The 27,775-nt window shown below is 42.7% G+C and overlaps 1 long non-coding RNA gene across 1 annotated transcript; it reads right to left on the minus strand.

Annotated features, from left to right (window-relative positions):
- Nucleotides 1-3,121: 3,121 nt before the first annotated feature.
- LOC115073200 lies at nucleotides 3,122-15,275 on the minus strand. The gene is made up of 3 exons (XR_003851946.1): nucleotides 15,218-15,275; nucleotides 10,673-10,991; nucleotides 3,122-3,323 (listed from the first exon to the last, which is right to left on the minus strand). It is a non-coding gene; the product is annotated as an uncharacterized LOC115073200 (long non-coding RNA).
- Nucleotides 15,276-27,775: the final 12,500 nt, after the last annotated feature.

A 27,775-nucleotide genomic window follows, 5' to 3' on the forward strand; every position in this document is an offset into this window, starting at 1 on the left:
TTATTGGTATATTTTTTTAATTTTAGTTTTAAGCAATGTAAAGAAGACTTTTGCTATGCACGTTCACTTTTCCTAAGAGACTTTCTAAGAAGAATCAAAGAAGGATTAAGCCATGGTTGAGGTTTCTTGTTAATGCTAGAAACAGGTGTAAGAGGGGCAATAGAGTCCAATACTGAGGTAACTGACTCCATCCAATAAGCAATTAAGTCGTCTAGAATAGATCATCCGGTAAAGAAGAGTCTAAAAAGGATTGCCGGCCTTCGATAAATAGAACTATCAACATATCCGCGATGGATCTATGAGTTGGGAAATTTTGGAACAATGGGATCTTTAGGCCATGAGATTGAAAACCTAATTAATGAATGGTCTGACCATTCCTTAACAGACATTGTGTCAGGGCTGTATTGTTTGCAAGAACCATTGACAGAAATGAGATCTAAAGTGTGACTGTCGATGGGTAGGACTGTGGACTAACCGAGTCCATCCTAAAGAAGAGAGGATATCGAGAAACAGAGTGTAATATTCTGGCTGGGAGGCAGAGTTAAAAGGCATGTTAAAATCACCCAGTATAATCATATTATTTAAACTGGTTTTGGCTAAAAGAAGCTGTTCAAAAAAGGTGATAAATTAGCTGTAAAAGTTTGGGAGGACAGTAAGTAAGACAAATTGAAAAACCGGAAGTGTAAAAAATCAGTGTCATATGATGACTCACAACTGATATTCTCAAAATTGGGATTCCAATTCTCTTTATAGATGACCAATAACCCCCCATCTCTACCCTTTTTTCTTGGTTGAGAGAAAGATAATTAGGAGGACATACTTGATTGAGAGTAATGGCATCTGTGGCTAATAACCAGCTCTTAGTTACGCAAAAAAAAGTCCAGTTTTTCCATTTTAATTAGATCATAAACTAACTGAATTTTTTTCTTAATAGCTTGAACATTAATCAGCATAACTTTAGCGGCAATAGAAACAGATGTAGAAATGCACAACTTACTGATAATTCCAGGATACCAACATACTTATATTGATCTCTTGTCTGCAGAAATCTCCAGTTTGACAACATAGAATCCCAACAGATTGATTCTGATGCTAAATTTCCTGAACAGATCCAAATTTCCTGCACAAATCTAATGCTGGCTCTCGCTTATCCCTGGGAGTGAAATATAAGAAATAGATCAACTATTGGAGATCTGACGAGTACTTGTGACCCAGACTGGCCACAGTTGGAGACAGGATGGTGGGCTCGATGGACATTGGTCTGATCTAGTATGGCACTTCTTATGTTCTTATGATGCATGCACAAGAATTGAAGCATGAAAGCATATTCCTAGGAATATAAGACCTCATTAAACAAGAAATCGGAATTAGACTTGAGAATTTCTACTTCTGCTTTTAGCATCAGTAAAAATAATTTGTTTCACATAGTGCAGGGCCAAAATTGTGCCTTGTCATGCGAGATGCTAGACTGTTCATTCAAGAATGTCTCTCACTTTTTACAGTAATTGCCAGTGGGGATGTATTTAATTAATTTCCGCTAAGTCAGATAAATACAATTACCCAGACAGAGGGAAGAAGGGAAGAAAAGAAGAAAGGATGAATGTTAAGAATTTAAAAAAATGATGCAAATTCTTTCATGCTGCCAACTTCTGATAAATGTTATGTCAACTCCTATTACACTGGTAAAGACTAATTTTTCTTGAGAATAAAGATTTTCATGCATAATGTAACAGAAGCCTTTCTACCAACTCAACAGCAAGGTATATAGATTTTGTGAGATAAAGCTATTTTTTGTACCCTTGGCTGCTATGTAAATTAGATTCCATTAGTCAATTATTCAGCTGTAAAAATAAAAGAAATAAAATGTTATGACATAGGAACACCATGTTTAAAATATCATGCCTTTTAATGAAAAATATTGGCTGGTAAGTGACAAATGAGAGGCCCTGGTGGTCTTGATTAGCCATGCACCCTCAACCCTGGGCAGTATTTTTAACCTTACTCCAAGTCATCCTGATATGCTGGTCCAATCTTGCTTTTAGAATTTGCATCTAAGAAGAGTTTGGCCTTTGTTGTCTTGCAGTTTGCTCTGGGATGAAAGTTACAAAACCAGGATTACCAGAAGTAAAATCCTCAGGTGATATGGAGAGTCAGGTTGGTACGCTGCATGCATAATGGAGAGTCAGGCTGGCACTGCTGCATGCACAGCTGTGACATTCCATGGGTCCCACGAGGGAGGCAGAATGATAACCCTTCTGGTTGTACCTGATGAGGGCATTCTGCGGGTACTTTTTAATCGAAAACTTTGCAATAGTTTTTGAGGAGAAATCTTTCTCTTTGAAAATTACCCAAGAAAATGTACCTACACAACTTTCCAGGTGCTTTTTGTGCAGATCCTTTGGTGCATGCTTTTGAAAATCAAAAAAGTATTATGTGAACTTGCAAGCCCTTTCCCAGCCTCGTCTCCAGGATATGCCGCCCTTTCACTGAGAGTAAAATTGCACGCCTAGCGCCACTGCACATGTCATTTTATCCGCACGTAGGGTGGGCACTTTTCGGAGACCCCATGTCCATGGGTAAGGGGATCTGAAATTCGCCCTCAATATGTCTTAGTAATATCCTGAAGTTCTCTTGCAGACATGCTTTGCGTTTCTGTATATTAAGATGCCCAGATGGTGGTGGTGGTAAAGTAGGAAATGAACAGAGATGTGCAAAATCACAATAACATGTCTTGTTTTGTGTCATTTCCCCTCTGAAATGACACAACAACAAAATGTTTCATTTCCGCGTTTGAGTGTGTGCTAGAAGGATTTAATGTGCGCTAAAACAAATCATGATAGCTTTGGGCTCTTTGTTAGTGGCTGATAATGACTCGGTGGCTTGGTCAAGTTTTGTGTTCTGTTTTTGTTTTATTTTCATTTTGCTTTTATTTAGTAATTTTATTGTTTATATGTTGTATAGTGCATATTCTTGTACACCACTTTGATCAATCTTTTATGATGTAGAAGGTAATATTAGCAATGGTTTCAAATAAATAAAACAGTAACAGAAAAAAACAAAACAAGAATTTTTTTTCCCCCTTGCACACTTCTCGTGAAGGGAGGAAGCCATTTAAGCATTGTGGGCAGATCAGATTCTATAACAACAGAAGTCTAACATCAAAAGTCAATCTTCAATACATTTTCATGTCCCCCCTCCTCCCCCTTTGTCAGGGGTCACCTTTGACAGCTACAAGGGTGGGACAATACCTGTTTGTAGCTCTGGAGCCATGAATCAGTCCAGTGGGGGGAGGGCCAGCAAAGCTGTAAGGCCCAAGGGGAAACCTACAATCAAGCAGAAAAAAAAATATTAGGAGCCCACACCAAAAGGGTTTGTTCCAAAACAGAAAAATAAAATATTTACAAAAGTCAAAAAAGTCCAGGCAATTAGCAAGAAAATGAAAGAATAGTTCAGGAGAACACAAATAAGATCCTTTAGCAGTCTTCAATTAAATTCAAAGATTACTCCTAGTTCTTTCACTTGTCTAAGTCCAAAGCCTTTGGACAAAGCTCTCTTTTTAGCTTCCCCTGAAAGACTTCTATTTTCCTCTAGAGTAGACCCACAGAAGAACACAGTTTCACATTTCTTTTCTTCATCCATTCCCCAGGCAGGATGGTGTCCCCTTAGATACTGCGATCTTTATCCTCCTAGCTAGCACACAGTACTGGCAGGAATGTCCTTTTTCTCCCCCAGCAAACCTCACTCACATGGCTCACTACAGCCCTGCCGTCTGCTAGGCTGCAGCACAGGACTCCTCAGCTCTTACCATAATTTCACATAACCTCTGTGCCAGACTTTAGCAGAAAACCTCTGAGAACCCTTCAGTCTCTCTCTCTCTGCTCCTTAATTTCCTTCAAGTTCCATCCTGTGTCTTGTTATACCACAGCAGATCCCATCCCCCTATGAGAAAGAAACCTCCCTGTCATACAGATAAACCTCTACACCTTCTGAACTCTACATGAACCTTCCCCTGCTGGAACAATCTCACAGCTAAACATGCAGGGTACACTCGAGTGGTCTAGGAGGGTCCAGACATGTAATGCTGCAGCAGTTCAATACAAGCATTCATATATGCTTCTTAAAGTGTACAGCACTGCTCATATAAGTGGTCTTCCTGAATCTTAGGATAGTCAAGGTGAAGCTTTTAAGTTCCATTCCTCCCTTCCCAACCTGTCTATACAGACACACACAAAAAAAAAAACCCCCAAACCTATTATACAAAGATAAATTCCAAGCAGACCAGTAACTCTCCTGTCAAACCCTAGAAACCAAAGTCCACTACAGCATGCAAGTGAAATGTAAGTAAGCCATTCCTTGCACTGTCGAGATTCTGCTTCAGGTTTACTCATATTAGGCCTCATTTTCAAAATCATTTACATACTTAAAATTGGGTTTAACATATGTAAATGCACTTTACTCATAAGTGGGCTTTTTAAAATTGCTACAATATATGCCATTAAAATTACTACAATATATGCCAATAAGTTTTACCTGTGTTAAGTGCACTTAGGGTCTGATTTTAAAAAGCATTTACATGCGTAAAACTGGGTTTTACACGTGTAAATGCACTTTACTCGAGTAAGTGGGCTTTTGAAAATTGCTACAATATATGCCATTGAATCGTCCATAGGATTTATTCGCATAAGTGCACTTTACGTGAGTAAATGGCTTTTGAAAATTGCTACAATAGTAGTTACATTTATGCAAGTAACTCCTTTGAAAATTACCCCCTTAATGCAGATAAATGGCTTTTGAAAATTGCTATGATAGTATGTTATCTTTACGTGAAAATTCACCTGACTGAACCTAACTTTCAAACCTATTCATGGTACAGCATTTATGTTCATAAGTGGACGTGCAGAGAGCATATTATAAAACGTGCTTTGGGAGCTGCGCGGTTTATAAAATAGCAAGTATTTCTGTTCCAAAGTTACACAATATTTCCCATGCAAGAAAAAGTATACCTTCTCTACCTATTTTGTAAGCATACGTGCATATATTTTAGATGTGTAAAACAATATAATATGCAAGCGTAATGACCCTGATTTACATGTGAGGGCAGGCATTTTATAAAGTATGTGCATATACCATTTTGAAAAAATGTACCTGCAAATCACCAGTTTACCAATGCCTCTACCAGTTCTTCTCCAGTTCACCTAGATCTTCTAGTACTTCACCCTGAACCCTCCCCAGTTCATCCAGACCTTCCACCCAAAAACTGCAGACGAGTCTGATTTCATTTGCGCGAGTCAATTAGCCGGGGTAAAAGTGTACAAATGTGTTTGTAATGTGTACACGTATAACTCAAACAAAACAGCAACCTGCTGTGTGCATACTGCTGATCCCCCTCCTTGGAATGCCTTCTAACCCTCCCTTTTTTTCTGGGGTAAAATGTACGTGCACAATGGAAAACATGCACGTATTCTCCACATTTATAAAATAGCATATACATGAGAAACCCCTTTGGGAATTTACTTCAGAGCGTCAGCCTTCTGATTGCTGCTTCAGTTTAGAAGAATGAAATAACCAGAAAATCTCCTTGCTATTTTATAGTAGTTATCCGTGAGTAATATCATTGAATGCTTCCACACGTGTAACATAGCTGTGGTTCCCATGATGGATGTAATATTTTTAGCGTTGAGTTACCAGGGAAATTAGATGGTTATTTTTATGCTCTGAATAATAAAATAAACTGGGTTTCTCATCTTTCTTTCATCCCTTTGTGTTTTGATGCACCAGCAGTAGATATTATTGCTATTAGCGTTGCTATTATAAACATAGTTAAAGATAAGTTCAAAACATCGCCGTACCGCTTACATCCTTGATATACAGAACGGAGCATGTGTTTAACAGCTGCAGTCATCTCCTACTTTTATTGCTTTTCCATTTCCCCTAACAGTTTTTCATTTACACGAGATTCTGGTGTAAATTAGAGTGAATGACATAACTCAGCCTCTTCTAAGGCAGCTTCAGAGCCAGGTCTGGGAATGCGCATAGCTTATAGTTTACATAATATTCATAAAAAAAAAAAAAAAAATTAATTCCAGCTGAAACGCTGCTTTTTCCAAGGCAGTTAGTAGAGACAGTCTGTTCTGATTGTTCATGTGTAGTCCATAGTTTCCTTCCAAGTTTCTGCCAAACATGGTAGAAATAGAAGACATCAAAATGAACTGATGTGTCAAGACAGTGAAAAATGGGGGGTGAAAGACTGATGTGCATGGACCAAGAGAGAGACCTTGGGGAGATATTGTGTGGCGATCTGAAGACGGCAAAACAATGTGAGAAAGGGATAGCTAAAGCCAGAAGGATGCTGGGCTACAAAGAGAGAGGAATAACCAGCAGGAAAAAGGAGGTGGTGATGCCCATGTACAGGTCCTTGGTGAGGCATCACCTAAAGGACTGCATTCAGTTCTGGAACCCGTAGTTCAAAAAGGATAGAGACAGGATGGAGGCAGTCTAGAGACGGGCAATCAAAATGGTATGGATCTGTATCGAAAGGCTTATGAGGAGAGACTGAAGGATCTAAATATGTATACTAGAGATGTGAATCGGAACCGGAATCGGTTCTGATTCCGGTTCCGATTCACATCGTGTTTTTTTTTTTTGTCCGGCCCGATCGCGGTTTTGTTTACTGGCTGCGCCCAAGCCAATAAACAAAAAACCCACCCGACCCTTTAAAACTAATCCCTTAGCTTCCCCCACCCTCCCGACCCCCCCAAAAACGTTTTACAGGTACCTGGTGGTCCAGTGGGGGTCCCGGGAGTGATCTCCCGCTCTCGGGCCATCGGCTGCCACTAATAAAAATGGCGCTGATGGCCTTTGCCCTTACCATGTGACAGGGTATCCGTGCCATTGACCGGCCCCTGTCACATGGTAGGAGCACTGGATGGCCCGCGCCATTTTTAAAGATGGTGCCGGCCATCCAGTGCTCCGATCCATGCTTAAAAGTTACTCCCTGATGAATAGAATTTACTCGAAACATTGCAGTGTTGGGATCAAAATACTTATTGCATGAAGTTTTGTATACAGCATCTTAGCGTCATAACTGTGAGTCTTGATTGGTATAACATCTGTGTTTTGTATACCACTATAGTTGACCTGCACTGGACTGTCAAGATAGCCATTAGAATTACAAATTGAGCATCTTGCATCTCTGGGGTTTACCAATGATTATAACCTTTCTCTAACAACCACTAAGTTGGAGTTGGATTAAGTAGCCATAGAGGCATCCTTATATAGCCCATCATTGGCACTTATGAGGTTTCCCTAGTCCTATCACATACAATCCACTCATTCTTGAGCTAGACTTTTTAAAATTTACTTTTAATGTAAGGCATGGGATTGCTATCCTTAACCAATAAGTCTTGATTCCCTTGACGCAACTGCAACATCTCTCTCCACTTTGATGGGCTGGGGTGGGAGAGGTATTGCATTTAAATGACAAAAAACAGAGGCCCTGACTTTTACTGTCTGAAGTACTGATACACAGACACGAGGGAAAAAGCACAGGACGGCTTCTACGGCCAAGTCCATAAGCAAAGCAGGTCAAGCCGCACTGTCTGAATCTTCAAGAGCACTCATCACCAGTAAAAGAGAAACACGGGGGTAACCTGCACAGCAGATGCTACCATAAGAAGCTCGCTGTGCAGACTGGATGGGCCATTTGGGTCTTTTCTGCCGTCATTACTATGTTACTATGTAAGACCAATGTTTTCTCCTGAAAAGTGACATTCATGGATTTTGCTACTTACAGTGCCACAAAGCAAAATAGCGCATTGGTGATGGAGTGGAATTTGGGGGTGAGAAACCGAACTGACGTTGTTTCAAGGTGTACAATAATACCCACGCCTATAGACAAGAAGGAATGAGGAAAGCAGGAACCTACTGAGCACGCCACGGCGTGATTTGTGTGCTAGGAGTTCCTTCCATCACAAGCAAGGATGAAAAGTATAGATTAGTAAACCAAAATTATGGCATGTAAGCAAAGAGCTCTCTATGAGACGAGAACACTGCCTTCAGATACAACACAATCTTTGTTCTTTTGAAAGAATGCCTGACAGTAATTAGCACCGTTTTCCAATGAGGCTTATTACTATAAAATCACAGTTTTCTTTCCAAAGGTAGGACCTAGAGACAGAGGAGAAATGAGTGAAATGAACACACAAAAGGTTGGTAAAATGAGCGAGAGATGCTGATAAAGAGAAAGACACTGAGCCAATGGGGAAACCAAAGAAAGAGTAACAAGTGGGCAAGGCATGCAGATGCATAGCTTGAGAGATGCTTTTCAGCATAGAGTATTGAGTACCTGCTGTGCTTCAGCGTAGGTCTGTTTTTTTATTTTATTTATTTAGCATTTTTCTATACCGACTTTCCAATAACAGAATTACTGATCAATTCGGTTTACATTTTAAACAATAACAACAATGACAAGTAAATGTCTTACAATGAACAGGTCGAATTAACTTGGATTAAGATATATGGGGGTAATAACATAATTAACATGTACGGAGCCTAATATAGGCTAGAGGTTGGGTTTTGATAATAGACTGCCAAAGATCATGTGATTTCTAGAGAAGATCTATATAGTTCTCTAGCGTGTTACCACTGAGGGGATATTGGCAGGGATATTTCGCAGGTTGATGTTATGGGAAGGCTTGGTTGAATAACCAAGTCTTGAGTCTTTTTTTAAATGTAGTGGAGCATTGCAGTGATCTGAGCTCTGATGGGAGAGAGTTCCAGAGTTTAGGCCCAGCTGTGGAGAAAGCTTGTTGTTACATCCCACGTGCTGCGATCACCAGGTAAGGGAGGGGTGGGGGGCAGAACAGGTTGGAAGGTTTATTTGTGTGTTAGGGATGTGCATTAATTTGAAACGAAATGGGAAATTTTAACAAAAGTTCCCATTTTGTTTTAAAATGAAACAAAAATGAATAAAATTTAATTAATTTTCTTTCATTTTGTTTATAAAAAGTTTTCACTGTTGCTGCCGCCCCCCCCCCCGAAAAAAAAACAACGCTCTAGGGCCTCCTCTCCAAACCCCTCCCCCACCCCCACCCAGTTCCTTGACCACAGAGCAGAAGTGATCCCCTTGCCTCGCCAGTCATGCACGTAGGAATGGCACTGACATACCTTGCAAAACTGTGATGCCCAATCCCAGGCCAGTGACATTTTGTAAAGAAGAAATGAACAATGGCGCCTGCCTCAGTCTGCTGGCGCCATTTCTATGCATCCAGCTGAGCGAGAGAGGGCGAACAGGGGATTGCTCCTGCTCTGTGATGGAAGAAAAGTATGGTAAGAGGGTTCAGGAGCGTGAGAGGGATTAGAGAAGAGGCCTGGGAACGTTTGGGTTTTTTTTTTTCATATCTGATGGTTTGTTTTGTTTTGCCAGTTTCCCCATTTCATCCGCCAGTTCACCTGTTTACGAGCTAGGTCCTCCAAAACCGCCTGATTTGATAGCTTGCAGTTCCCCCACTCTTTAAACCCAGCAGAAATGGCCGGTTTTAATTATTTTAAAACTCGAACCTCTTCTCTAGCAGACCTTGGAGCTTGCAAGGGTATGTAAGTATTTACCAGGCCTTGCCCCAAAACACCCATGCCCTGGCCAGACCATGCTCACACCAATCCCCTTTTTGAAATCAAGTGAAATGTGAGTGCAGCGAGAGATACGCACACATCTGGGCAGTTTTTTAAATTCCCTCACTGTGCATAAGCCTGGCCTGTGCATGCCTCCCCTTATTTATCCTTGCACCAGGCTTTTAAAATTCATGTTTAAACGTTTGCTCCCATTTTGTGACTATGGAAAAAATGCTTTGTACCTAGAGTCCTTAACGTTGGTGGGGGTGCAGACTTGACTCTGCCTATCAGAGTCTGAATCAAGAATCTTCTTTTCTCAGTATTTAATTCCACATTGGCTGTTGCTCTCAAATATAATCATGAAAGCGACTACTAAACCATCTAATGGACAAAACCACAATCCTGCAACACGCACCTAGGAGCTGAGACGAAAGGAATATTTATTGATTAGAACTCCAGTAAGTGGACAAAACCAAAGATACCACAAGAATTGCTGCAGGTTTCCCACAGCATTATTCAGGAGTGACAGCTTCATCTATTGTGCAGACATACAATCCCTCCAAATTGACTGCAGCTTTCTCAGAAGATATAACTTACTTGAAAGAAGTGTGAGCATGGCCATATGATAAAATATAGCCAGAGCCGGCGCAAAGGACTGGGTGCCATTGGAATAACTTCAGCCTTGTGTGCCCCACTATCTCTCCCTCTTTTCCACCTCCTCTCCACACACAATTAAATTATGAAAATTAATATTATGCATGCATATTATATTTACATGCAATGATGTGAGCCTATACAGTCTGAGCCTGTATAGGCTGAGCACACTCTGAGCCTATACAGTCAACCTGCCATAGCAAAGCAGTAGCAGTGTGCACTTACATGCTTTTTTGTTTTGTTTTTTTTTTCCTCCAATTCCCCTTTATATTCTACTGACCTTGCCATAGTCGGTGTATATGGTCCTAATGGCATACGGAATGTCTTTTATACTGACTTATCCCAGCTACTAGCTGAGTACAAGGAAACGCAAATGATACTTGGAGGGGAATAGAATGTTCGTGCTCACCTCGCCTCAGCCAATCAGGTCTTCCCAATCATTGCAGCATTTAAAAGCCGTCTCTTCTTCCATAGAAACACTTGGACTCAGTGATGTGTGGGGAGTCCAATACTCATCATGCAGAAACTATGGAGTTTTTTTTTCTCCAAGATATAGCTTGTTTGGCCGTATAGATTTTTTTTTTCTTTACTCCTTGGGACTTGTATCCAATATTGCCTCATGTGATATATTGTCCTGTCAAATTTCAGACCATCACTCGGTTGCCATCACTCTTAAAATAGGACAGACACACTCACCAGAGAGAACATGGAGGCTCACTTTCTCTCTGCTGGGAAATGCAAGATTTAAGGATTTAATTACTGAAACAATAAATGACTTTAATCTTTATCACAACTCTCTTGATTACAATCCAGTTCTTAGATGGGAAATGCTTCAGGCCATGCTCAGAGGCCCCAAGCTAGCTGAGCAAAGGAAACTGGTGTTGATCTTGCAACGCAAGCTGCAACACAAACAAATAGGACTGCTCTAGAAAAAAACATTTAAAAAGTTGCAACAAGCTAGACTGAGGATACTACAGATTTCCAAAGTTGAGGGTGAATTAAGATTTACAAAACAGTGATGTTATGAGCATGGAGGTAAAACAGAGCCCCCTGTTGGCCAGGGCTATAAGGAAGAGGACCGAAAGCATTAAATAAAATTCAAAATAATTCTGGTAGTATTACAAGGGAGTTTAGTGAAATCTGTGATCTTTTTTTAAATCTCATTTTTCTAACTTCTAGTAACAGAGAATGCTCAGAGGGGAAAAAATGAAGACTGTTTTTTGGAAAAGATATAGTCTCCTAAACTTGTGGGAAAAAAGCACTTAGAAATTTTTCTGCTCCTTTATTAGGCAAAGGTCCAAAGAGCTATCCATAGCCCACCTTCTGTTAAGAGCCCTGGATCTGATGGCTACCATCTGGATCTTTAGAAACACACCCTAGAGGAGTTCTCACCAGTGCTTAGAAGGTTTTTCATTGCAGACAGAATGATACAACTTCAGTTTGTAATCTGACCAATGCTATTGTTATGTTAATTCCTAGGAGTAGTCACAGATATATTTTTTCATTTTGTTTTGTTTTTTTTGTTTTGTCTGTTTTCATTTATTTAAATGAACAACAAAGAAACAAAAAACAATGAAAAAAATCGAAAGGAACAACAAAACAGATAAAATGTTGGATCCTGTCGAGGAAGGAAATAAATCCCACCTCGCCAGTGGAATGCTTAGAAATGGCGCTGGCAGACTGAGGCCAGCGTCATTCTTAATATCTTCTGTACAAAATGGCATCAGCCTGTGTCTGGGCCTGACTGACGACATTTTATATGGAATAAATGAACAATGGCATCAGCCTCAGTCTGTTGGCGCCATTTGTAATCGCAGCACCAGCGGGACAGGAGTGACCGGGGATGGCTCCTGCCCCACAAAGATACCTCAGTTGGGCAGAAGGAGCTGCAAGGATTGACGGTAGAGCCAAGTATTTGCAAGACTCAGAACTAGGTTCTGAGAAATCATTAACCTTGATCAAAACATGGAATGGTGCCCTCCAGGTGGATCTACACGAGGATGTCAGCTCAAGAGTGGAATTAATGGTATCTTTCTTCTACCACCCATTCAGATTTCCATGCTTCTTCACCAGATTCTCTGCATTATCCTCTCCTCTTTGCTGGTGAGGTTGTGGCCTTATTGGAACTCAACTCAACTGCATGCCTAGTGATCATGTCCAGTAGTGTGAAAATTCTGGGAAGGGGTGGAACTGAGGATCAAGAACATTTTTGGTGCTAATTGTCAACTCTCACTAATGCTTTCTTTACTGGAACCTGGAGAGCACACTAGACTTCATTTAAATGTTAAGAAGCTCATTAATCCTCCCACTCATTGCATTTTTATGGACATAAACAGGTCTATGAAATTGCTCTGATAGAAAAACTAACACTTACTCATAAAGGGATAGGGTGGAGTAAATACTGGGTCCAAGCTAAAAAAATAGAACTAACATATGGTGCATGGTTGGTGATGTAATTATAAATTGTAAATGTATCTGTACTCAGTTTATTGTATGCCATATATTATGGACATGTTTTTTCTGTATCTGAAAATAGAAAAAATTTGGTTATAATTGTGTCCTTTTCTAAAATGAGATTTAAGATGTGTTTCTTTCCGGGGCCTTCAATCTAACTCTCTCTGGAAACTTTCCATCTTTCACACTTCTCTTCTGGTAAAGGAGTAACTCCCCTACCAGGTTAAATGAGTGATCCTTCTTATTTTATCCTACTCATCCCCCTACAACCTCATTACATCCCTGTTTCTACCTTCAACACTCAGGGGTCTCCCAGCTTGAACTTTTTTTCCCCCTCATGGATGTCATTTTTGCTCATTTAGACTTGCTGTATGCAACAAATAAAAAAAAAAGTATTTGTTTGGGGATTAGGACGTTGTTATTTGCAATCTGATACCAAGAATTTTAATCCACAAACAAATGCATGTCTTATTCTGGGAGCAAAGGATGCTAGGCACTGGGCTTCTTTCTAGAAACTGTTACATAAAGAAGCAACACTCAGATAAAATGGAAGCAGGAATACCCCACTGGATTATTTTCATTAACTGCACTTTATAAGTTTCGACAGACATCAACTTCTAAATATGAGCCTTAATCAAGGGGAATATCTGACTGAATCCCTCCTCACCTCATTCTTATTCAAGTCATCAAACAACCTCTGAATAATAATTACACTCTAGATCTAGTGATATCCTCATATGCCTGGGATGTGCTCAGGAGATTATATCCTGTAATTAATACAATGTACTAATAAGCCAATACCCAGGGAACATCTCACAACAAGGCAATTTTAGATATTTAGGAAAGAGTGAATAGTCTGTGCGCACAATACAATCATCTCTGACATTTAGGGGTGTGCAGATACCCTGAACTCACATTCACACATAGTATAACAGTCACTAGGGAATGACCAGAATGTCTGTTATACACAATCAGTTGAGATAACTATTTCAAATACTAAGAAGTATACATCTAGAAGTATATGCAGCATACACAAAACACTGGCATTTAAGAATATGAAATACAGACCAGATAAATAAATACTTAGCTGTCTCTCTCAAAAGCATGCACACACAGAACTAGGGCATTATCTAAACCATGGATATACTCTCCCTTCTTTAACACAGTTATTAAACTATAGAAGAGCTGCGGTTGTATTCATGCCTGCAATTCTTACCTCATAGCATAAGAGGGTAGCAAAGAACATGTCAGTTCTAGCCAATAAGATTCAGGGTCTGATATTCAAAAGCATTTACACGTGTTAGTCATGCAAGTAGGCTTTTAAAAATTGCTACAATATATGCCACTGACTGCTCCGTAGGATTTATTTGTGTAAGTGTACTTTACATGTGTAAATGGCTTTTGGAAATTGCTATTATAGTATTTTACGTTTACACGCATAATTGCTTTGAAAATTCACCTGAAAATGAATAGAAAATGGAACAAGATATAGTTAAGTAGCCATCTTATGATGGGCCAGGGACGTTAAAAAGCATTTGATTTAGTGAGGATTTATTGTAGGATAATTTGAAGTACTGTAACTGTTGGTTGATTGAATTATATATTATTCTGATATTATTAGAGAGCAGGCCTTGTACTATTTTATTGTATATTGTATATGTCGATTTATTACATAGCAAATTGCATTGTTTCTGCAACATTTGTAGGCCCTTGTTGCTGTGGTGAAGATGGCTCAACCTACAGGGAAGACCCTGTAGGTTCTCACTGACAGTTAGCGGACCTAGAGACAGATCAGGAGCTTCACCTAGTGGACCCAGAGACAGGTCAAAACTTCACCTATATCAGCCTTTTTCCCCTTGGGTTGAGCCCTTGGGTTCCAGGGGCCAGCAGGTCTTAGGCAAGAATCTGTCAGGAGAGGTCTAGGGCGTAGGTTTAGGGTCAGACTAGGGTCCAAGAGAGGTGGCCAGGCTAGGGTCAAGGCCAGGTGACAGGCAAGGGAATCGGGCTGAAGTCAGTGGCAGGTGGCAGGCAGGAGTGCTCAGGGTCCAAGCTAAAGTCAGATGCAGGCAGCAGACTAGAGTTGTTAAGGTCTGGGCTGAGGTCAAATCAGGGAGATGGTCCAAAGACGGAAGAGGACGAGTCGGGCAAGGCTGGAGGGTCAGGATGAGCAGCAACTCACACTACACAAGGGGGTAGATTTTCAGACGAGCGCGAACAGCCTACTTTTGTTTGCGCTCCAGGCGCAAACAAAAGTACGCTGGATTTTAGTAGATACGCGCGGAGCCGCGCGTATCCACTAAAATCCTGGATCGGCGCGCGCAAGGCTATCGATTTTGTATAGCCTGCGCGCGCCGAGCCGCGCTACCTCCCCCCGTTCCCTCCAAGGCCGCTCCGAAATCGGAGCGGCCTTGGAGGGAACTTTCCTTTGCCCTCCCCTCACCTTCCCCTCCCTTCCCCTACCTAACCCACCCGCCCGGCCCTGTCTACACCCCCCGCTTACCTTTGTCGGGGGATTTACGCCTCCCGGAGGGAGACGTAAATCCCCGCGCGCCAGCGGGCCTGCTGCGCGCCGGGCCGCGACCTGGGGGCGGGTACGGAGGGCGCGGCCACGCCCCCGGGCCGTAGCCACGCCCCGTACCCGCCCCCAAAACGCTGCCGACACGCCCCCGGAACGCCGCGACGACCGGGCCCGCCCCCCGACACGCCCCCGACACGCCCCCCTCCGAGAACCCCGGGACTTACGCGAGTCCCGGGGCTCTGCGCGCGCCGGGAGGCCTATGTAAAATAGGCTTCCCGGCGCGCAGGGCCCTGCTCGCCTAAATCTGCCCGGTTTTGGGCGGATTTAGGCGAGCAGGGCTCTGAAAATCTACCCCAAGATATGTAAGCGGCCTGTTGCCGAGGTGAGGTGTGGGCATCTGAAGGGTCCTTATAAGGGCAGAAGATGATGATGATGCCATCCAGGGGCACTGCGGCCTGTTTCCTGCCATGGGTCCTTTAAGATCTGGTGGCTGGTGCACATGCACCTAAGGGAGTGGAGCTGGCATGAGGCCTGTTGTGGCGGCGTTCAGGGGTAAGGGGCCATCCTGAGAGCTAGCAAACGTAACAGTGTCCCTGTGATGCATTGTGATTCGTAAATTGACTTAAATATAATACATACACATAATAAAACATTGTGTCAGCCTCATTGTGTCAGCACAACGGACCACCAGAACAGAAGGCAAAATGACCCTAGACATACCTTCCCCCAGCATAGCCAAACTAACAGCCACGAGGAACAGAGCATTCTCCGTCGCAGGACCCAAATTATGGAACACCCTTCCCCATTACTTAAGATCACTCAATGACAGCAAATCGTTCAAAAAAGAACTCAAAACCTGGTATTTCAACCTAACCTTCCGCGACGGAGTCGGCTAAGCCATCCACATCCCTCTTCCCACCTCTTCCCCCCTCCTTTCCTTCTACCACCCCTCTCCCTAACTAATACCCAAACACCTCCACCTTCTTCCCCCGTCCTACCCTCCCCCAACCCCTCCCTGACCTCCCACCCCTCCCCTCTCCCTACCACCCCTATGGCATCCCATCCTCCTTCACCCCCCCTCCCGCCCTCTCCTCCTTGTCTCTTGTTCTTCAATTTTTGCTACACAGCCCTCTATCCAGCCCGCCTCAGCTGATTCCCCCTAGCCCCCCCCCACCCTATCTCAGCTCCCTGCTAGAGTGCCCCAGTGACTGTTGTCACCAACCTGTTTACCAAGTTATTTAAGTTATATAAGATGTTATATTCATATTTGTATAAGTTACCAATTGGTCACCACTATGTATAAGTTGTTTATCCTGTAAACCGGAGTGAAGGCATCCCGCTATACTTCGGTATAAAAAAGCCTCGAAATAAATAAATAAATAAATAAATTATTACAGCACAAGGTATTTAAAAGCAAAACATCATGTCTGAATATTGATAACATTGCAGATAAACATTGGCGTTAACGTGTATCAGATTATGTGATCTCCCCAAGTTAGCTTCACGGGAGCTGATGTTGAGGTCATGTTTCACTGGGCAGTAATATCGTTGTGGTGGGGGCCTGGAGAGGATGAAGAGAGGAAAAGAGATATGAGTGCGTTGCTGAAAGTTTTACTGGGGCTTCAGGAGGACTCTAAATGATGCCGTTCCCTGTCTCAACAACCCGCTCTCTAGTTATGGTTTCCAGCTCCTTCTCGCTCCTTCCTTCTGCTGAGGCCGTAACTCAGTCCCTCATCCTGGGCAAGGTCCATGGAAACCACATCTGAGCATGGATCCTCATGCATCAACCCCCCATAATCTAGTACTCTGTCTGTCTGCTCTTCTCCGTGGTCCATCCTAATGCACAGGCTCCACTGTATTTATTCAATTTTGCACATAGGCCAGCAACAAATTGTTACTTCCCTGGGAAACAGAGCAATTTTCGCTCTTTTCTCGCTTTCCCTGCCTCCTTAACTGAGCCTAGCATAAAAAGTAATTTCCCTCCCATCTCATTTCTGCATAATAGTCCTGATTTGCAGCACAGAAAGACAATATTTTCTGTGGAACTGTTGAAACTCTCACCTAGACAAATAAAAGCAGCTTAGAATTAATGTCCTGTATTCGGTCCACAGGGGTATAATAGCTTAAAACATATTATCTTCACGGTTTCTTCAGATGAGCTCTTCTTCAGTTTGCTTGAGTGGGCAGCAAAGGAAAAAGAAATCATAAAATCAGATAACATGTAAGTCTCTTTTATTATTTTTTTTCACCCCCAATAATGCGGCTCAGGCAGCTCAGATAGAAGGCAGAGGGGAATTCGCAGCTTTTGGCTGGGGAGTAAAACACTGAAGGCGCTAGCTGCTGTTTCTTATGTAGACGCAGTTAGGAAGTGGGGGAGCTGGGAGAGCGGGAGGTGTGCGTGTGCGCGCACACGGGAACGGATGGGTTGGGGATGGCAGCGGTTTAAACATTGTTGGTTCCCTATTAGCAACCATACAGAGTTCTAAGAGCCATCGAGAACCTGGAGAAATCTGGTTGCTTTGCAGATTCCCGCCGTTTACTGGACCAAGCAAGAATGATCCAGGGATGAGCTTTCCAGACTGTGCACGCCTCTTTCTTTGGATCTCTCTATCAGCGGCAATGGATGCTGTGAACAAACTCCTCTCCCTGCAACCCACATGCTGCCAAAATAAGGTGCACCTGCCTCCACCCAGTGCCTTCTCAGAGCAGGAGGTACACAAGAGAGCCGGGGAAACACAGTTTTAGAGCAGCATCGTCATCACCACCCCAGGAGATGCTCTCTCAGTTGGAAGTGTGACCTGCCTTACCATCACAGTAGAAATTGTGCCACCTAATTCGACACTGTAGTTTGAATTACAGCTCGGTTTTATGTGCAGATGGAGGACAATTTTCAAAGGCATTTTTCCCCAAGGAAATAGCAATTTGTCTGAAAATGCGTCCTCTCTGTTCGGCTGAAAGCACCTGCAGGCTCCTGTGGCGTGCTTACTTCTAGCTGGGTTAAAAAGGGGCATTCTTAGGGGGGGGGGGGTTCGTTGAAATCAGCGGTGGAAAATATCCCGTGTGCATGGGGTATTCAAGTGCACGTGTATTATGTTATCGGTGATAGGCCACCTGCACAACTGCCAGATACAAAGTAGGTGCAGACTTTGTACCCTGTCTCCCTCCCCTCCCCACCCCCACCCCCACCCCCCATTCTTTACAATAGCTTATCTTCAAAGAGAATCTACCTGGGTTGTTTCTCTTTTAAAATTAGCTACATGGTGCACACATTAAGGAGTTAATTTTCGAACAGATTTACAAGTGTAAAACGGGTTTTGAAAATTGCTATGAAAATTGCTACTTTTAACACGTGCAACTCCTTTGAAAATTCACTTTATAGGGCTGAATTTTCCAAAGGTTTTATGCGCATAAAAGAACATTTGAAAATTGCTATGTTCTGAATGAAACTAAATATTTGTTTTATGACTCCTCTCAGCTGAGGGAATTTTTAGAGGTTAGACTCAATGTTAGTCCTCTACCTGTTTCTTAAAGGTGACTTTATGCTGGAGAGGTGATGTGTTAGTCTGGATGTTTGCTTATCTCTTTCTTTTACGTTTAACATAATTATGTATATTAGGCTTAGAGCCCCCCCTCCCCCCCATATTATATAGTGGACTAATATAGGCTAAACATGTGTCAATGTTCTTTTCTTTTTAATAGTAATGATAATCAGTCCTTACTTATATTAGCTTTATTTTCTTTCAAATATGTTTTATATATGATAAGTATGTTAGAATTAATAAAAATAAAGTTAGAAAAAAGAAAATTGCTATGTTATATGCTGCTTTTGCAGGTGGTAAATCCTTTGAAAATTCACTCCTTTGGGAGCAATTTTCGGTGGCAGCCAGCATCCCCATGGGTACTCAATGCCTGTGGGGCCACAAGCGGGTTTTTAAAGGGAAACTTCTGATGGAGTTTCCCTTTTAAAAATTTGTCAGCAGGCTCAAGAGAGGAAAGTCTAGGGATGTGCATTCATTTCATTTTGTTGGAACCACGAAACTAAATACAAAAAAACCACCATTTTTTTTTTAGTTATGTGTTAGTGTGCACTAACTTGGGTTTAGTGTGCACACAGAGGTGAATTTTAAAAGCCCAACATGCGCATTAATTAGGGAACGTGTGAATAAGTCAGGCTTGTGTGCACCAAGGGGACTTTTAAAACCGCCTGAATATGCAAATATCTCCCGCAGCACCTACATCTCCAAAGCTTTCAAAAAGGGGTAGGGAGTGGGCATGGTCTGAGCAGGGCATGATGTATTTCAGGATGTAAACCGGAGATGTGTGCACAAATAATACATCTGCACCCCTGCGTGCACCGAGGTTCCCTGCCGCGTAACTTTACTTCTGCTAGGGATGACGTGTAAGTCATAAATTAAAAGGATAGAGCCACTTCTGAGGGGTTTAAAGGATCTGGGGTAACTGGGGGGGGGGGGGAGAGCAGGTTATCAAATCCAAGGGGGGGGGGGATTGGAGGACCTAGCTGTTAACTGGGTGAACTGGTGGATGAACTGGTAAACTGGCAATGTAGTGGGCGTACGCCCCTTTGAAAATCCCCTGACTTACGTGGTAGAAGTGGGATTTAAGAACATAAGAACATGCCATACTGGGTCAGACCAAGGGTCCATCAAGCCCAGCATCCTGTTTCCAACAGTGGCCAATCCAGGCCATAAGAACCTGGCAAGTACCCAAAAACTAAGTCTATTCCATGTTACTGTTGCTAGTAATAGCAGTGGCATTTTCTAAGTCAACTTGATTAAGAGCAGGTAATGGACTTCTCCTTCAAGAACGTATCCAAACCTTTTTTAAACCCAGCTACACTAACTGCACTAACCACATCCTCTGGCAACAAATTCCCCATGCGCATGTCCACTTAAAATGTGGCGCACAAGCAGGCTATTTTATAACAAGCACTCATATGCATGCACAAGTTATAAAATGGCCACATCTCTGGGCACGCACCAACGCACAAGTGCCAATGTGCGCCCGCATGCTGGTTTGAAACTTACAATCCCTGTGCACACTAACCACGAAATTAGGGGAAAATGAAAAAAAAAACCGCAATGAACCATTTTAAAAATAAAATGAAAAATCAACTCAAAATGAAAAGAACAAATAATAATAATAAAAAAAAAAGCATTGCACACCTCCAGCAAGCAATATCAGTGACCCTGCTTTCCTTCTTACTTTCCGGTGCCTGGATCTGCTGTCCCACTGTCATCAGCAGCAGTCCAGAGAGGGCGAAACAAGGGAGCAGCCATAATTACTGAGGTGAATCTGTAACCCATATGCACAATAAAAATAGCTGTATATAAAATACCCGCGCACACAGGAAAGGCTTAGGAGTAGATTTTAAAAGGGTGAGCGCGCGCGTACATGTGTGCGAGCTACCCGGCACGCACACATGTACCCCCGATTTTATAACATGCGTGCACAGATGCGCGCATGTTATAAAATCTGGCGTTGGCGCGCGCAAGGGGGTGCACAGTTGTGCACCTTCACGCGCCAAGCCCGCTCCAAGCCACACTTCCTTCCCCCGTTCCCTCCCAGTTCCCTCGGAGGGAACTTCCCTACCCCCCCCCACCCCACCTTCCCTTCCCTTCCCCTACCTCCCCTACCCTTTCCCCCCTACCTTTTTCTTCGTCTTTTTTTTTTTGTTGCAAAACTTACTTCAGCCCTGGGGCTGAAGTAAGTTGCGTTCGCCGGTCAACTGCCGCTGTGCCTGGAGCCTCTGACCCCGCCCCGCCCCACCCTCACCACGCCCCCTTCCCGCCCCTTTAATAAAGTCCCGGGACTTACACGCGTCCCAGGGCTTTATGCGCGTCGCCGGGCCTTTTGAAAATAGGCCCGGCACGCGTAACCCTTTGAAAATCCAGCCCTTAATGTAAGTTTAACTGAATCATCTGGTCTTCGTATATTCTGCAGGCATCATTTTTCAAAAAAGTCAGCAATGGTCTGCCATGAGGCCAGTAATGAGCATCGCTGTTGAAATACCAGTAGGCACCGCAATTATTATTAAAGTGGTGATGTTAATATTGCTGTCTCCAAATGACTTTGCATGAGGTTTAATCACTGGTGACTGATACTTACTGCTAGGAAAGTGAATTTTTCATCCACGCCTTCTCGTTTCGTTTCAAAACAATTCACATCCCTGGTGAGAAGTACCAGGCCGAGCGCTCTGAAAAGCCAGAAAGAGAAGTTCACATTTCCCCTGCTAATGGGGCAGTTCTGTTCCAGAGATAGCTCCTCAGTGAGTGAGGAAAGGGTTTGATCATTGATCTTTGTGCCAGCGAGGGGGCCAATTAATGCCCACTGTGACTATTGAGGTGAATCTGTAACCCATATGCAACCCATATGTAACCCATTGTTTCGGCAATGGGAGCACCTGAGCCCTCATCATACATTCAACATTTACTAGGTGACTTGTACTTATAATATAGGCACTACTGAACAGCCTGGGAAGTGATCGGATGGATGGTCCTAGAAGTCGGTGAATGGAAGAACCGGGGTGACAATAGATATAGCATCAGCTGATCAATGGAAAAGATATAATAGGAAATAAACAATATGACAAGACAACCATGGCAGCACACGCTAAATTCAAAGCAGAAGGACAGAAGCCTGGCCCTGGGGAACACAAAGCTCCGGGCGGGGGAGAGGGGAATGTTATGCAAAGCCAGATCTTGGTGCCACATCTCTGTCCCTTATCTTATCACAGTATTCTCTGAGCCACCCTCAACAAGAATTGGTAACAGGCCTTTGCTCAGTCGCTATCCTGGTAATCTGATTGGCTGCTCACTTTCACTGATGCTGTACCCATTAAGACCCAGCAAGGCCTCCTTAGCCTGTGGTATCCCTTCGCGTGCAAATTTTCGCATAAATGCCACGTGCAGTGTGCATACGCATGTTTTTGATGCTCACATTGCATTCATCCAAATATGCATGTTCATGCTCTGCATGAGCCCCTAATATGTCTCCTTGTAAGGTAGTCAGTGAACCTTTTTAATTCCCTTTTCCAAAATTTTTGAGAAATTTGTGTTATATCCAACACAATTGCTTAGGGTGTTTCAGGAACTGGAATTAAGAGTTACTCCACATGGACAAAAGCCACCACACCACCATTGTATTGCAACCTACAATTTATGGGAATATTTGAGCAGCATCTTCCTTAGCTCAGTCTGCACTGACTTGATGAAGGCAGCATGGATCTCAAAAGATTGTAACAGATGTGTTACAGTTGTCCAATAAAAAAGTATCACATAAGAACTTAAGAACGTGCCATACTGGGTCAGACCAAGGGTCCATCAAGCCTAACATCCTGTTTCCAACAATGGCCAATCCAGGCCATAGGAACCTGGCAAGTACCCAAAAACTAAGTCTATTCCATGTTACTTTTGCTAGTAATAGCAGTGGCTATTTTCTAAGTCAACTTATTTAATAGCAGGTAATGGACTTCTCCTCCAAGAACTTATCCAATCCTTTTTTAAATACAGCTACACTAACTGCACTAACCACATCCTCTGGCAACAAATTCCAGAGTTTAATTGTGCATTGAGTGAAAAAGAACTTTCTCCGATTAGTTTTAAATGTGCCACATGCTAACTTTATGGAGTGCCTCCTAGTCTTTCTATTATCCGAAAGAGTAAATAACCGATTCACATTTACCCATTCTAGACTTCTCATGATTTAAGCACCTCTATCATATCCCCACTCAGCCGTCTCTTCTTCAAGCTGAAAAGTCCTAACCTCTAGTCTTTCCTCATAGGGGAGCTGCCATTCCCTTTATTATTTTGGTAGCCCTTCTCTGTACCTTCTCCATCGCAAATACATCTTTTTTGAGATGCGGCGACCAGAATTGTACACAGTATTCAAGGTGCAGTTTCACCATGGAGCGATACAGAGGCATTATGACATTTTCCGTTTTATTCACCATTCCCTTTCTAATAATTCCCAACATTCTGTTTGCTTTTTTGATTGCCGCAGCACACTGAACCGATGATTTCAATGTGTTATCCACTATGATGCCTAGATCTCTTTCTTGGGTGGTAGCTCCTAATATGGAACCTAACATTGTGTAACTATAGCATGGGTTATTTTTCCCTATATGCATCACCTTGCACTTGTCCACATTAAATTTCATCTGCCATTTCGATGCCCAATTTTCCAGTCTCACAAAGTCTTCCTGCAAGTTATCACAATCTGCTTGTGATTTAACTACTCTGAACAATTTTGTATCATCTGCAAATTTGATTGCCTCACTCGTCGTATTTCTTTCCAGATCATTTATAAATTTATTGAAAAGTACAGGTTCCAATACAGATCCCTAAGCACTCTACTGCCCACTCCCTTCCACTGAGAAAATTGTCCATTTAATCCTACTCTCTGTTTCCTGTCTTTTAGCCAGTTTGTAATCCATGAAAGGACATCGCCACCTATCCCATGACTTTTTACTTTTCCTAGAAGCCTCTCATGAGGAACTTTGTCAATTGCCTTCTGAAAATCCAAATTCACTACATCTACTGGTTCACCTTTATCTACATGTTTATTATCTCCTTCAAAAAGGTGAGGCAGATTTGTGAGGCAAGACTTGCCTTGGGTAAAGCCATGCTGACTTTGTTCCATTAAATCATGTCTTTCTATATGTTCTGTGATTTTGATATTTAGAACACTTTCCACTATTTTTCTTGGCACTGAAGTCAGACTAACCAGTCTGTAGTTTCCCGGATCGCCCCTGAAGCCCTTTTTAAATATTGGGGTTACATTAGCTATCCTCCAGTCTTCAGGTACAATGGATGATTTTAATGGTAGGTTACAAATTTTTACTAATATGTCTGAAATTCATTTTTTAGTTCCTTCAGAACTCTGGGGTGTATACCATCCGGTCCAGGTGATTTACTACTCTTCAGTTTGTCAATCAGGCCTACCACATCTTCTAGGTACCACATCTTCTACAACTTGTTGATCTTTATCTCTAAAAGATGAAATGTAATGGATGCTATTGCAATTGTATTGCTGTTTGCAACTGAAACAATAGAGGTCTGGATCCATGGGGCTGAGGGAGATTTGTATCCGCATAGGCAGAGACTGTCTTCAACTATAGGCAGAAAGGGGAAAAATCCTATAAGCAATAGTGTGCCCTCTTCCTTGAGTAATCCTGGAGCTAGCAAAGCTCTAGAACCCTACAGACAGTAGAGATTCAGGACTCTAGAGCAGCTGGATAGAGGTGGATCTCTGAAGGCAGTGGAAATTTTGAGATCTGGAGTTTGGAGGGGAGACATATACAGTGCAAATCTGTAACAGTATGCTTGGCTGCTCCAGTCATAAGAATGTTCTTGTTCCCTGCTCCTCTCCTAGATAAATATCTTATCCCAGTCACTGCAGCTTGTTTAGACCCTTTTAAGGGGGGTGGGAGAGATGGGGGGCATTTTCAATTTTTGGCTTTCTGGGCTGCAAGAACATTTGTGAAGAACTTAAAAACTGAATAGCTTTTCTTTTAAGCAGCCCCTTTCAGTTAAAAGAAACAACTTTAGGCAGAGTGCTGAAATATTCTGTAGCTGTATATTTAACCACAATAGCTATGTTTTGAAGAAACTGCATGGCAATCATTTTATGATGATTTCTGTAGTTAAGCCAAATAGTTACGGTTTTAGCAGTGCAATAGACAGGTTTTTGACATTAAAGGAAGCGACAGCAACAATTAGTTGAATGACGTTTGATGAAAGGTTTTCGAAGAGGTTTGGTTGCACGGGCTGCTGTCTAGCGGGCGAGTCTTACCAAGGGAAAGTAGAGGAATGAATTCAGCAGATGGCCAGGGGCAAGAGAAGCTTATCCCAGGGGTGTACAAAGAAAGGAAAATCCTATTGGGGAGGGGGCGGGGGCAGGGGCGGGGGCAGGATTGCCAACTGTCAGCCTATATACTGTCAGTCTATTTACTGACAGTCAGCAAAGAAAAAAAGAGACATGTAATAATTTCCTGCCAGTAAAAATGTTATGAGGGGCTGTGCCTGCGTCTCCCGTGGCGCACTCAGGCCCTCTATTTGGGAGTCAGTGACCACCTCTGGCTGCATAAAGGGGTGAATCTCAGCATACCAAGCACAAAATGGCAATGGCAAAATGTGTGTCGGTATAAGAGTGAGATTGTCGGTAAAAATCCCCAAGACTGTCAGTAAAAAAAAAAAATATATATATATATATATATTTTCTTGAGTTGGCAGCCCTATAGAAGGGACCGGCGAAGGGGGAAGGGAGAGTCCGGGATAGAGAAACCTTGTGATAAATGGACTCGTCTTGTGACCTGACCAGCAGTGGAAGGTGGGAGGGGAAAAGGTTGGACGAATATCAAAGAGGAATCCCTTCCCCCAGCCACAACCAGGGATGACAGAGTGCAAAAAGACTGAAGACGAATTTCAAATGTAGCTTAGGGACATCAGAGACGGAGGGACGCGCTGACTCATTAAAAAAAATACGAATCATTGTCTTCTTCCCTACCCAAACTCTACCTACATCGGCTACTGTTTGTTTTTTTTTTTTCATTATTATTATTGCGGATTTTCCCTTTCCAGAACTGCCCCCTTATTATGACTGGGTGCATGTGCATTTCATTTTACATTTCTTCCCAAAGACGACTCCCGGCTTCTCTCCGGAGGCTCCTTAGGGGCCGCCGTGACATTGCCACAGCAACGGAGCCTCTTCCAGCGTCAGCTGAAGTCGTGCGCTGCCTGCTTCGCGCAGTCCTGCAATGACAAGAGGAACTCGGGGGACGCATCCCATACCGCGCCTTCATAAATCAGGCTGCCCTAGTTTTCGTCTAGACCTGTTTCCCTGTTTCCCGATTACCAAACAGGGTTGAAAACGATGGCACCCAGAACAGGCAGAGCTCTGGTAACTGGATCAGGCTAGTACTCGCACTTCTCCCTGGCAGTGGGAGCAGCCCTTCCTGCTCCTCACTGCTTTTGGTCAAATAATAGTCAAACACTGTTTTCTGGAAAAGCAGATAATGGAACATATACAGCCACAGTTTTATTAACTATTTAGTGTATGTATATATATATATATATATATATATATATATATTTATATGTGTGTGTGTTTATATATATATATATATGTATATATACACACACCCACACACACACACACACATATATATATATATATATATATATATATATATATATATATATACATATATATATATATATATATATATATATATATATATATATATATATATATATATATATATATATATATATATATATATATATATATACATATATATATATATATATATATATATACCCACACACACATTTATATATACATGTGTACATAGGCTGAGGTGGAGTTGGTCCAACCTGCAGAGGAGCCCTGCAGATTCCCACCATTGGCAGGTGGAGCTGGCTGTGGCAGAGGCCCAACCGAAGTTTCACCAATACCAGCCCTTATTCCCCTTAGGTTGAGCCCTTGGGTGCTGGGGCCGGCTGGACTTAGGCACAGCCTCAGTGGAGATAAAGATCCATCACATAGAAGAGGTGGCAGGCCAGCACAGTGAATAAAGCAGTCAGGACAAACAGCGATCTGGACAGGAAGCAGGCAAATGGAGTTAGATTCAGCTTGTGATTACAGGCGGGTGGAGCTCGCTCAGTGTCATGGTTCAGGCAGTGGTCAGAGCAGCCACAGCACAATCAGTAATGGTGAGCAGGCTATGGTCAGAGGCAGGCGAAGGTCGAGTAGCATCAAGGTCAAGTCCAAGATTAAGCCAGAAGACCAAACCAATGAGACGAGGAACGAAGAGGAGGAAGGAGGACGAGAGACCACAGAAGCAAAATGAGACGCTGAAGACAGATGGAAGGAAAACTGACCATGAAAGCAAAAACTCAGAAGACAAACTGGACTGCCAAGGAACCAGGAATAGACACAGGAGCTCAGGAGCACACTACAGGAATCAGGAACCAGGAGAAGATGTCAGGAAACAGGAACACAGAGGTAATGCACTTCTTCAAGGAGACGCCCTATTGCTGAGGTCCAGGGATGTGACCTCATCAAAAGGGGCTGCAGGGCTTTTCCCGCCTTAGACCCTTTAAATTTAGAGCAGGGGCGAGCGTGCCCAAGGAGGATGCGCCATGTCGAGCCCCATTGGCAGCATCTCGGTCTCGTGTCCAGGTGCCTGAAGCTGAATCGTGTGGCAGTGCTTCCGCCATGGGTGGTGGCATGGTGCGCAGAGAGCTGCCCCTCCACCAGGAAAATCTGACACTCCCTATATCTCCCACATTGGTCTGCCTAGGGTGCAAGGGTCTGTAAATCCTTGTAACACCATCCTCCCCAAAAAAAACCCACCCTGAGTAGAAAATGCCCCTCTTACAGTGGAAGATATATAGAATATCAGATAGTCTCTCTAACAGAATCTCTCTCTCTCTCTCTTTCACGTATGATATAAAATTAAGCATTTCTCTGCTCGTGTGAGTATGACCCTGGTGAACCTATCTACACACAATTATACCT

The sequence above is a fragment of the Rhinatrema bivittatum genome, chromosome 11 (assembly GCF_901001135.1).
Source record: "Rhinatrema bivittatum chromosome 11, aRhiBiv1.1, whole genome shotgun sequence".
In the NCBI taxonomy this organism is placed as follows: Eukaryota; Metazoa; Chordata; class Amphibia; order Gymnophiona; family Rhinatrematidae; genus Rhinatrema; species Rhinatrema bivittatum.